We start from the raw sequence: 11,872 nt of genomic DNA on the forward strand, positions 1-11,872 counted from the left end.
AGGTGGGGAAGGGACGCGCGTGGCCACGTGGTGGTGTTGTGGGTGCGGCGGCGGGGGGGGGGGGCAGAGCGGAGGGGGGGGGGCGGCTGAGGAGAGAGGGGAGGGGAAGGGAGGGGAAAGGGGGGGGGAGGGCTGGGTTTTGTAGGGTTGGGTGCGGTTGGGTTGGGTCAGGTTGGGTCAGTTCAGTTGGGTTGAGTTGGGTTAAGTCAGGTTGGGTTCGTTCGGGTTAGGTCCGGCTGGGTGAGGGCAGGTTCGGTTGGGTTGGGTTGGGTCCGGTTGGGTCCAGTTGGGTTAAGTCCGGTTGGGTTGGGTTGGGTTGGGTTGGGTCGGGTTTGGTTGGGTTAGGTCGGGTTTGGTCAGGTCAGGTTGGGTTAAGTTCGGTTAGGTCAGAGGAGGTCAGGTTTGGTTGGTTTGGTTAGGTCAGGTTGGGTTAGGTCCGGCTGGGTTGGATTAGGTTCAGTTAGGTCAGGTTCAGGCGGGTTAGGTCGGGTCGGGTTGGGTAAGGTTGGGTTAAGTTTGGTTAGGTCAGGTTTGGTTGGTTGGGCTAGGTCAGGTTAGGTTAGGTTGGGGTTGGGTTAGGTTCATTTAGCTTGTGTTAGGTTTGGTTCAGTTGGGTTAGGTCAGGTTGGGTTGGGTTGGGTTGGATTAGATTTGGTTTGGTTGGGTTCGGTTGGATCGGGTTAGGTTCAGTTGGTTTAGGTCGGGTTGGGTTGGGTTGAGTTGGGTTGGGTTGGGTTCGATTAGGCTGGGTTAGGTCAGGTCAGGTTAGGTGTCAGGCGGTGAGGCCTTGGCTCAAGCAGAAGCTGTGGGTGCCCCATCCCTGGAGGGGGCTTCGGGCAGCCTGGGCTGGTGGGGGGCTGTAAGGGCCCTTCCCACCCAAACCATTCTGTGATTAGACACTAGGGGTGAACGAACCCCGTCTTGGCAGCGCCGTGTGGTGCAGGAAGGGCAGCGGCAGCCAGCATCTGCCTGGGGGCTTTGCATCAGGTACTGGGAGACGCGGGGTGCGGGGGCACGCAGGAGCCACCATCGCTGGAGCTTCCCGGCTCCCAGCTGGTCAAAGCTGTGGCTGACCCGGTCTGCTGCGGGTGGCAACCTCGCTCATCGCAGAGGCTCCAGAGGCCTCTTCCCTGCAGCATTTCTGCATGATAAATGAGACAAAGGAGGTACTGTGCTGGAGGGACAAGGTGCTGGAGCATGAAAGGGGTAAGTGATAGGAGGAAAACTTGTGATGATGCTCGGTCTCACTGACTGCAAAACAAGACAGTCCTCCTTTCAGGGAGTTTTTTTTTTTTTCCCTCACGTTGCAGCCTCCTTAGCTAAATGGGGCTTTGAAGAGTCTTTTAGTTCTTTACAGAATTTACAGCCTAAGCTTGCTGCATTTGTGCATGCAGAAAGCTTTATTCATGTGGTTAATGCCACTGCTACCTTGTGGGGTCGGATCTACCAGCAAAAACACACAAAAAAGTGGAGCCGGTCTCTAAATGACAAACGTTCTAGAAGTCAGTACAATGACATTAACAGTGCACAGGAACGCAGGGGCAGAGCCTGCAAACCCCCTAATTAGATGAGTAATCCTCATGTGAGTGCTGAAGTCATTGGTCCTAGATCACTTGATGTGCACCGCAGGACTTTTGGAAAAAGACCCACATGCAATACCATCTAAATGAGGCAGATTCCATGTGGACGCATCCATCTGCCCTGATTAATCCCCCTCTGCAGCATGTGGGCCTTCGAGTGTCCGTAACAATTCCCCTCTCAGAATTTAAGACCTGCAACTGTGAAGATGATTGATTTCAGGAGGAAGTATGAAAACAGACAGCTTTGAAAGAGCGCTGGCTTGGGGCGAGGCTGATAGCAGGCCGTCCCTGGGCCATAGAGCACAAGAACTGCCCTGCAAAGTCAGCAGGGGAGCCATTTAAAATTCATCATGTTTGGGGGGAAAACATCTTCTGTTCATAGGAGCCTGGTGAGGAGCGCTAATAAAGCTACAAATGAAACAGAAAAGCTCTTTCTGAATGGCCTGAGACTGTCCCTGTGGATTCGGCATACTTTGGTTTTGAAATAGTGATGTCAAAGGGAAAGCAGGGTTGGGGAGCAGGAAAAAGTTTTTTTTTTTTTTTTTTAAAAGGGAGTCAGTGCCTTGTATTTCAAAAAAACAGTTTCTGAGCAACTGCCATGGTTGGATGTTTGCTGCTTGGGTAATCAGACAAAACTACCATGAGCTGGTTTTAAAATGAAGCCTAGATAAAGCAGAGCCACAGAAGCATCCGAGGCTTGGGCAACAATTATTTTTCTAGCTTGACTGATGCAACCAAGTTGGTCAATCTTCCTTTCGGCTAGCTGCCTACGAGGGCTATTTAATCAGCAGAGGTGGGAGAAACAAACTGTTCTTGTCCTCTGCTGCAGTGCAAAAACCTCTGGTGGCCTTTGGAACGGGTGTTCTTGAGCACAGCAGTGGTGGTGGCTCTAAGGCCAGGACAAAAACAGAGCAAGCTGCTCCCCTGTGTGTCGGTGAAGTCGTCTCACAGGAACTCTCGGAGATCTCAGGGTCTCTGACAGATCAGGGCTTGAGCTTTAGGCATGAAACTGAAGTTGAGGTGCCATTTGAGGAAACTGCGAGTCTTTCTGGTAAAGAAATCAAATAGGTGTCTCAAATGTAAAGAAATTGCTAATTTCTGGTTTTCAGGACAGAAAGAAGGACAGCTTCGGAAGGAGTTAGTAGTTAGGGGCCAGGGGCTGAATTCCTTCTTGGGATCTGGTGATATGTCACATCTGGGGAAAGGGGTCTGGCAGGGACAGCAGCGTGTCATGCCAGACACCGGAAAGATAGCTCTTGCTCTGATGCGTGCATTTGCTGGGAAGAATACATCAGGAGCCGGCTTCCCTTTCCTGACCTTCCTTTTCCCGACCTTCCCTTTTTCCTTTTCCTGTGACTGCAGCGACTACGTCAGGTGCAGTAATTTTTGACAGTAGCAACCTCAGCTCAGTCATTAACTCTAAAGCCAGAGCATGGCCATCTAGTTGTGAATGTTTTTCAATGCAGGAAATGTTGTGGGACAGCTGTTGGTTTGCGTTCTCCACCCCGGGGTGCAGGAATTCAAGCCTCGAGGAGGAAATGGGGTAAAGAAGCTGGGAAACCGGGTGCTGTGCCTCGGAGGCCCTCTCCCAGCCAGGGCATTCTGCATGTTGCTGTTCGACATGAGGAGGGTCAGGTGCCTTTTGATATCTTTTAGGCTTTCCCCTGGCTCAGTGTTGAAATTCCAGCCAAGCTGTCCTTCATCAGATAAAAGCCTGCTTACTAACGATATGTCAGGTATTTGCGTGAAGTGTGCTACAGAAAAAAGGTCTTGGCAGGGGCTAAATGTGCTGAGTATCCTTCACTGGTATTCATGATAACCATGAGGGTCTAGAGCCTTCCAGGGAAAAAGCAGGCAGGAGGGAACAGGCAAAAAAAAAATGATTTTCTACTGAGAGCAAGCACCTCTCATAGCAAGAAACCATCGTTGGTCTGTGAAAGGAGTGGGGAGAGATCACACACACTCTTTTGCTTTGCCCTTGCTTATCACCCTTACCCACTGGTCTCATGATCGAGGCAGAGGAAGAAGAAGGGGTTGCAATGCCTTCTTTAGGGGTTTAATAGCATGAACTGTTGAGTACTAAACCACCAGCCCGGCTGCTCTAGGATCTGCAGGCAATAAATGCTGCCATCTGGTGCCCCGAGTCCAGATGCACACACCGTTCGTGCTGGGCAGGCATCGGTACACAGCAGTGCTCCTGTACGACCCTTGCTGAATGGGGAGAAGACACTTTGGTTACCTTCTGGATTATCCAGTGGACTACCTGCACCTCTAGCAGCCTTCAGTATTGCAACAACACTGACTTCAGAGAGAGCCGAGCAGTCCTGCTAATAATATTTTATGTACAGGAATGTGGGAATTAATTTATACCTCACATCTTCCGGTTACTCACAGCTGTTTTTTTTTGTTTGTTTGTTTGTTTTGTTCTCTTCTACTGTGGAAAAGTGTGAAGGAAGTGGAGAACTGGACTGTATATGTATAACACCAGTGGCTTTTCCAAATAGATCGCTCCATTTAGCTGATGTTCACAATCTTCAATTGCTGCACGTTGATGGCTGATAAAAACAATTAAATCCTTTAGAAGTTCCCCTCCTCTGGTCAGGTTCTTTGTTATGATTATAAATCTCTAAATTTTATGTAATATGATCTTTAAGGATTCCTATTTTTTTTTGTCCCTCTACTGCATAGTCTATATTCCTACAGTGTGTTTATGCATAAAACATGTTGAATGACAGTGAGATGCGGTGATCTGTTTGTCTTTTTCTAAGACAGTCTCTCAAATGCTGTCTCTCCCAGCCCTAGGAATGCTTCATTTAGAAAGTGACATTTGAGAATATAGTATCAGAACGATGTGGAACTGCTCCTCATAGCTAGACCCTCAGGTCTAGCTCTCCTCTCTCATCAGGTAGCTGCGATGGGTTCTCATTCTCAAACAAATCTGAATCTGTTGCTGAGATGCGTTACACCGAGAGCTCTCCTAGTATATCCGAACTGCAGTTAGATGGACGGGTGCTTGAGATGTTGCAGCCCAGCTGGTTTTGATGCAAGCGATGAAGCTGCAGTAACTCGAGTTCCTTCTGCTGAAGATGAACTCCCGGTCCTGTCACAGCTCCCACAGTCCAAACTGGTGCTGAGGCCAGTTGAACTAGAGCTGACCTACCAATCCAGTTTTTGAATCTATGTGCAAGAACAGACATTGTTGGCTCCTGTGTCATGAAATTATATAAACCTTCTGATGGTTTCAAGAGAAGGACTGGAAAGGTCTTGCTCATCAAGCCTTTACCCAAACATCACGCATCCTCTGACCTTCATCCATGTCATCGCTCAGATTTTGCTTGTGCTTAACCCCCTCCTGACACAAACTCATGGCCACTCTGAGTTTGGAAGAACCCTGATCATAAGACCTAGACCCTGTACCAAAGGGTCTTGTACCAAATGTAAAAAATTGGGGTGCAGAGAAACAACAAAACGATGGACAGAACATATTCGTGACTGTTACCAAGCCCACTGGCTTGTCTGCAAATCGGGCTGGATGGATTCTTACCTGGTGTTTAGGGAGTGGGAAGGGGCCACACAGGAGACGTGTGTGCCATGTGCATAAAGAAGTTTAATTGCACTTTGTTTAGTTACAGAAACCAGGAAAGATGCACTGAGTCCTTGAGAGTCACCCGCTGGCACTTACGTCAATCAGGGTGATAGAAGGACGAGGGCTGAGTCGTGTCTGACTCCACAGCCAGTCACCAAAGTTTTCTGGGAGCTTTGCTTCTGGTAGTTTTTCCTTTTCAGTTTTAGGTGCTGACCCTGAGCAAAACGCTGCCATTTACCACGCTGTCGTTTGTGAGCAGCCCTTGCAGAAGTGCTCGCCAAGGTCAGGGAAGAGCTTGCAACCTAGTTCTGCACCTTCTCACAAGGTGGATTAACGCTCCTTATCTCGTCCTCACTCTGGAGAACATCCCATTTCCCTGGTTAGGATTAGGAGGTCACACTTACCCTGGTAACAGATTATCTCACTGGAGGCTTTCACAAATCGGCTCGCTGCACTGCTCGTAGCAGAGGTACGGGCTGGGTCGCTCATCTTCGTGCACGCCAGGGTCTTTAAAGTCTTTGGGGCGTCTTCAGCTGCGAACCACAAGACCTGCACCACGGGGAGCAAAGGGGTTAGAACTGGAAAGGGGGGAGAGAAACTTTTGCACAGCACTAATTGTAATTCCTCTGTAATTACCTAAAGATGAAAGAATGTTCTGACCTGAGAGATCAGAACGAGAACATTGTGAAAGGGACAGTGGGAGCACGCAGAGAGGCCCTGACGGAGGGGCGGGCAGGTTCCTGCGCAGCCTGGTGTGACCAGAGCAGGGGGCAACTGCTGAGTGAGACCGGAGGGATAACACCTGGAGATGTAGGCTCACCTGGCCAAGCTCCTGGCATGCCTGTCTGCCTCGTGATCTGGGTGGCTTTGTCCCCTTTCGTGCTAGAGGAGACAAGGAGGGGCTTTGAGGAGAAATGGCACAAAACGTTGGTATAATAAATACATTGCTGGAGCACGCAAACATTGCATGAGCCTGGATTCATCCTCAGAAAGAGCTTTTATCCTCCCCCTGCTGCGGGAAGCCGAGTTGAAGGGAGGCTGAGTGACTTCCACAAGAGGCTGGAAATCAGTGGCAGAGCAGGAAACTAGACCCACGTCTCTTGATCATCGTGCTGCTTCACATCCAAGGGGTGCAGCTTAAGAGTGAAAAAGGCCATACTGCGTTGCTGTGGCACGCAGCACATGCCAAGCGAGCCTTAGCTGACATTTCAAGGACCTATTGTTTTTAAAGTGGGTTCCTTCCATCTGCAAAAATGTTCCATTATCTTGTGGGGAGGGAGCAGTGTCTGAGGCGGAGGAGGGAGGCACAGACTTACATCAGAAATCGCTCGTTTCTGTGGCCGGTTTGTTAGATGTCAGTCCAGACATTGTTTGGATGTCAGTCCAGACCACGAATGGTGGATCTGACCATGATGTGTTTACTTTGCCACCTGCTTTCAGAGACAAGCACATAAGCAAAGGACTGTTTTAAAGGTTTTTGTGTGTATTTAGCTTGCAGCAGAACTGTGTCACAGATGATGCTCTGAGAGGGAGCTCTCCCCAGACTGCTTTTATGTTAAAAGCGAGGGAACTGAGGATTCTTTTCAACGGAAGCATTTACATTCTATTGCAAAACAAACAGTGGTAGTACTTCACATGCCTTCTTGGAAAAGAAGTCAACAGTAGCTGCTCGCTATCTCATTGCTCTTTCATTCGGTTTGCGTCAGAGACCTTACAAGTCAAGAATCACATTTGCAGCTGCTCGGGCAGTTCACGAACTGCTGAGGCTGCCCAGAGGTTGTATAAAGTTAACAACGCAAATGAAAGAAGATTTGCATAGAAATCGCAGGAGGCAAAAACCTGCTGCTCTCCCTTCCCATCTCCTCCCCTCTCTCTGGAGGACTGATCCCCACCGGGTCTTTTTTTTTGTGGTGTTTCAGTTGCTGCTTTTTCTCTCCCGGCTCTCTGCCCTGCATCTGTTTCCCACTGCGTTTATCCTTGTCCCCACTCGGAGCTGGGAGCCCTCGAAGTCCTTCAGATGTGTGCACAGACCCCTGGGCAGGGAGTTTCCATTAAATATCATCAGGACTTGCCTTTACTGGTTAATCTAGGAAGGGTGCTTAGGGACTTCTTGCCCTGCTGCTGAGGTGCAGGTTAATTGCTAACCGAGATGCAATCCCATAAATCAGAAGAAAGGGAGAACGTGGAGTTCAAGTTAAACGTGGTTGAACAGCAGGCAGAACACAATTATCACCATTTAATCAGGGTATCACGGCTTTTTCCAAGTGTCCCTGAGCCCATCCTTAAACAAACACGGACAGGAGCTAGGTGACATAGCTCGGATAATCACGCCACCCCAGCTGCGTTGCCTTCCTCATGCCGCTGAACTGTTCAGCATTGTCTCAGGAGGTAAAATGTTCCCAGCGTTGCCCCATGGGTGTTGGAAACCTTCCTGCTGGGAACCACGCCGAGCGTCTGAAGGGCTGTGTTGCAGCAGGCACGTCTCGCAGATGGAAGCGGGTTCCCTGGCTGGCCTATCTTTAGGATCTGGGCACTTCAGGGCATTTTTGCCTTGGCTCTTGGTTACTCTGCTTTGAGACTTACCAGGCGTTTTCTTCTTCAAAGTAACATATGGAAATGATTTGAGATCTGCTGCTCAAAGCAAACTGGTTCTGCAGTGGGGACCATTTCTCACAGCTCTCTGCCCCGTTGATGTGTGGCAGGACCAAAGCTGGGATCCGTGCACCATCTTCCAGGGTCCGGGCAGGTTTTTAGCCCCCAGCACAGGTGATGACGGGGTTAGAGCAGGAAGCTCAGGTGGCATTTGTCAGATGGCACGGGTTGTGATCATACCAGTTCCCTGCTCTGCATTATTCCTCCTTCATGTGGCAAAATTACAGATGTTGACACCGGGTTGATTCACACTGCCACTCATCCAGAAGCTCAGGCCGCCTGGCCAGCGTTGTGCATCGCTGTGTGCAAGCACCCTTTTTCTCTCCTTGCAGGCTGGTAAACTGAAGTGTCCCACCGAAAGCTGTCAAGTTCATACAGACAGTCAACGCCAGAGCTTGGCGTGGAAACCAGGAGCTCTCAAACAGTCTCCTGTTAAACACTATACGATTTTTTCTGCCTTTTGGCTCCCGATCTGTGGATCTTTCTATGAATCACACTGTATCGGCTCAGTGGGACATGGTGTGCAGCAAGAGACAGTTACTTGCTACGCTTGTTAAAGCTTAAACCAAATTACAAGAAGATATATCCAAAGTACACAGCGTGAACTCTACCTCTGGCACTGCCAGGGTCCGCAGTGAGCTCACAGGTTTTTCGTCCTCTGGCTGTGATTGCTGCTGGATGCGAATTTGCGGCTGTTGGGACTGCCGTCAGTTTCTGCTGGTAGACGAAACCTTCCAGTATCACTAAAGCTCTTTAATTCCCCGTTCCCCCCACCCCAAGGCAGCGCACAGCAGCGTGCACGTTGGGCTGTGCCTCTTTGGGTTCTGCTTGTACATTCAGGATGATTCATTTACACCATTTACATTTAACATGGCGAACGGGGGGGTGGGAGGCAAGGGGGAACAGACACAGGCTGCCTCAATCTGAGCGCTGTTCGATTCATTTGCTTTCAGTCCCAGGGGCTTGTTGAGACGGTGGCACCTCATGGGCGGGTAATGATATTAAGCTGGGATGGTATCCTCAGTAGAAATCCCTGCTGTTATAACTACCGTGCGTCATTCCAGATACCCGCAGGCCTTCTTAATTCCGCTGCCACTGAAGAACCTATCGGGAACCTTTTTTTCTTCCGTGCACACAGCAGGGGTAGACGATTTCTGTGCTTTTATTTCTCACTGTGGCTCATACAACCTTCTCTTTCCTGACCTCCCCAGTCACTGCCCTGCTGGCAGAGCGCAATTGTTCATGGAGGTATTTCTTCTGGCCTAGTGATGGATTTTTTTTTCCTTTCAGATGGATCCAGTGACTCCTCAGCCACTTCAAGCTGTTCTTCATGTCCCGTTAACACTGCTCCTTGTGCCCCACGCCATCCTTACTGGTCCATGCGCAGCCTTCTCTCCCAGCTGCCTTGGCCTGGACCTCCGTCCCCTTGGCTAACCTGCTGTGCCAGCCTGCTCTCATCGGCCTCCTTGGTGAACGCTGCAACGCTTTATGCTTGTAGGATAATTCTGAGTCGGTCAGTATCTCTCTGGGATTTGTATGATTGCATGGTGGTAAACAGCGTACAAAGCCTTGATTTTTCCCTTCCTAGTGACCATTCTCAGCTTCTATTACTGTTGAACACCACGTTGATAAATGGCACCATAAAAATTATAGTAATAAATTTAGTCTTTGTAAGAACTTCTGAGAAGCTTTGTTAAAAAGCAAACAAATCTTCCCTCTTGGGATATTTCAGATGCTTTTTACAGACAAATTTATTGGTCTTTTATGGGACCAGGAATATGTCTCCTACATGACTTAACGCAGAATGGAGGTGAGCGAAATGCCTAAGAATGATGAGGGGGCATTATTACTCAGCTGGTGAAAAGAATTGTGATGATCTTGAAGAGGGCTGCTGGTTTTAATAATGAAAATAGTGCTGTTGAATCCCTCCTTGTGAAGCTGAAGCAGAAGTGGCTAACGACATAAACCTAACACACAATACTGTATAAAAATGAGTGGAGATACCACTCCAGGTTCTCCAAGGTAACCAGCTCCTCTTAACTTACAGGGACTTAAATATCTTTGGACATTCTGGGCCATGGATTCCCACACATCCACAGTGTCTGTCCTTTTAACTCCTGGCTTGAGAAGAAATAGTAACTGTTGTTTGAAACCAGTTCTAGGCTTGACATAACTACTGACTCCTGTGGGTGCTGACCAAGAATGAATTTGACCTGTGATACTTGCCTTTGCCATTTTATTCCAGAATCAGCCTAGAAATATAATACTTCAGGCAGTGTTTCTTGGTTTAAAAATGACAGCAATCAGGCTGCTAAAATCCAGGAAGTCCTGTCTGCAGCTCTCTGCAAGTCCACGCTGTGGCACACGATGATTCACAGCCCCTGCCTGGGCCTGGGGAGTCATCTCTCCTTGTCCATTCTCAGACTCCGCTGGTATTTACCAGTGTAGGAAAATGAACGGCTCACCACTAAGAGCGTGTGATGGTTACCATCACTGAAATCACTGCCATGCTTAACCCATGATGCTTGCCATTGGGGTTTGAGCAAGGACTGACTTGTATACCTTTCCGAAAAGGACATTATGAAGTGGTGCTTGAGGACAGCTTCTGTTACAGGTTAGATGAAGTTGAAGCAGAAAAATGATTCTATGGAGTTCTTAATAAATGTAACCAGAAGGAGCTAGTATGGTTCTGTGAAAGCACAGTCCCCACCTTACCCCTCCTCATGGTGGCTCGCTGGCCCCACTCTCTCTTAGGCTTGCGGTGGTATGTTCTGCTGGCAGGCCGGGTAGCTCTCCTCCATGCTTCAGCAGCCACAGCCTCGGGCAACAGATTGCTTCATGAGAAACTCTACCGCATGAAATTGTTTGAAATGAAAGTTGTGGGAACAGTGCTGATGGTAATGCAAGTTATTTACTCAGGAATGTTTATTATTTAATTAGACAGTTAAGACTGGAGTTTGACTGTAATTCAGACCAGACCAAATGAAATGGGGTTTTGTTTTCTTTTATTTTCTCTTACCTCTTTAACAGCGCAAGAATTAACGCATGAATATGTACAAACATATGCTTATGAGAAGCAGGATTTAGCTTTCAAAGATAAGTCACTGTTGACTCACAGCGAAGGAATTGTACATGGTTAACACGAGGAACCTCAGGTTGGCATCACAAAGGCTGCTTTTGAAAGCCAGCTCTGTTCCCTTTATTAAACTACCGCATCGCCATCTGAACTCTGGCTCCAGAGCTGAGGGAAGGATTGCATCAGGAGCATGCTGCACAACAGTACACTTGTTTTTCTCCATAAAGAGAATGTTGCGGAACAGGTCTTACGCATGGGGCTGAGCCTTGTTCCGGATGGGATCCCTTCCAAAACACCAGGACTTGTCCAAACAGGGAGGAGTGAGATGTGACAGTGGCAGACGGCCTGCGAAAAGTGAAGATAAAAAGGAAAAAGGAGAAAAAAAAAAGTGTGTAGGGGAGACTGCACGGAACTTTTTTCAGTGTTCAGAAAAATCTGTTGGTTTTGTTACAGTGTTATCAGCTGAGCATGTAGTTTGTTATCTACTTATAATGTACTGTACTCTGTGTGACCGATATTAAGGATTCCTTACAATTCACATTGAGATGGGCTTGATTTTTTTGTAAAACCTCATGCTTTCGGCTTAGCGTCAGAAACTCCTGCACCCTGGCTTCTGATTAACCCCTAACCCACAGAAGCCTTCAAAGACTGAAGGAGCGTGAACTCGGGGGCTGCTTGTGGTCTGTCACAAACGTCTCCTAGCCTCAAAACACGCACTAAACACCAGAAAACTACATTTTCTGTCACACAACCCCCCCTGCCAGGTAATGGCGGCCGGCTCTGCCCGCAGCCCTCCCTCAGCACCCCGCGGGCCCCACCAGGCGGCGCCCGCTCCCCTCAGCAGCCCATCCCGGGGCTCCCCTTAAAGGGGCCCTCACCCCCCCGCGAACCTTCCCGTATGCAAACCTCGCTGTTAGCCCGGCCCCTTTAAGGTTACCATGGCGACCGCGCTCGGGGCGAAGAGCGAGGCGCATTGAC

At 48.9% G+C, this 11,872-nt stretch overlaps 1 long non-coding RNA gene across 1 annotated transcript; it reads right to left on the bottom strand.

Annotated features, from left to right (window-relative positions):
* Nucleotides 1-684: 684 nt before the first annotated feature.
* LOC121056833 lies at nucleotides 685-11,856 on the bottom strand. Its single transcript, XR_005813526.1, has 3 exons — nucleotides 11,773-11,856; nucleotides 5,987-11,239; nucleotides 685-5,715 (listed from the first exon to the last, which is right to left on the bottom strand). It is a non-coding gene; the product is annotated as an uncharacterized LOC121056833 (long non-coding RNA).
* Between the last annotated feature and the right edge of the window lie 16 nt (nucleotides 11,857-11,872).

The sequence above is a fragment of the Cygnus olor genome, chromosome 18 (assembly GCF_009769625.2).
Source record: "Cygnus olor isolate bCygOlo1 chromosome 18, bCygOlo1.pri.v2, whole genome shotgun sequence".
Classification (NCBI taxonomy): domain Eukaryota; kingdom Metazoa; phylum Chordata; class Aves; order Anseriformes; family Anatidae; genus Cygnus; species Cygnus olor.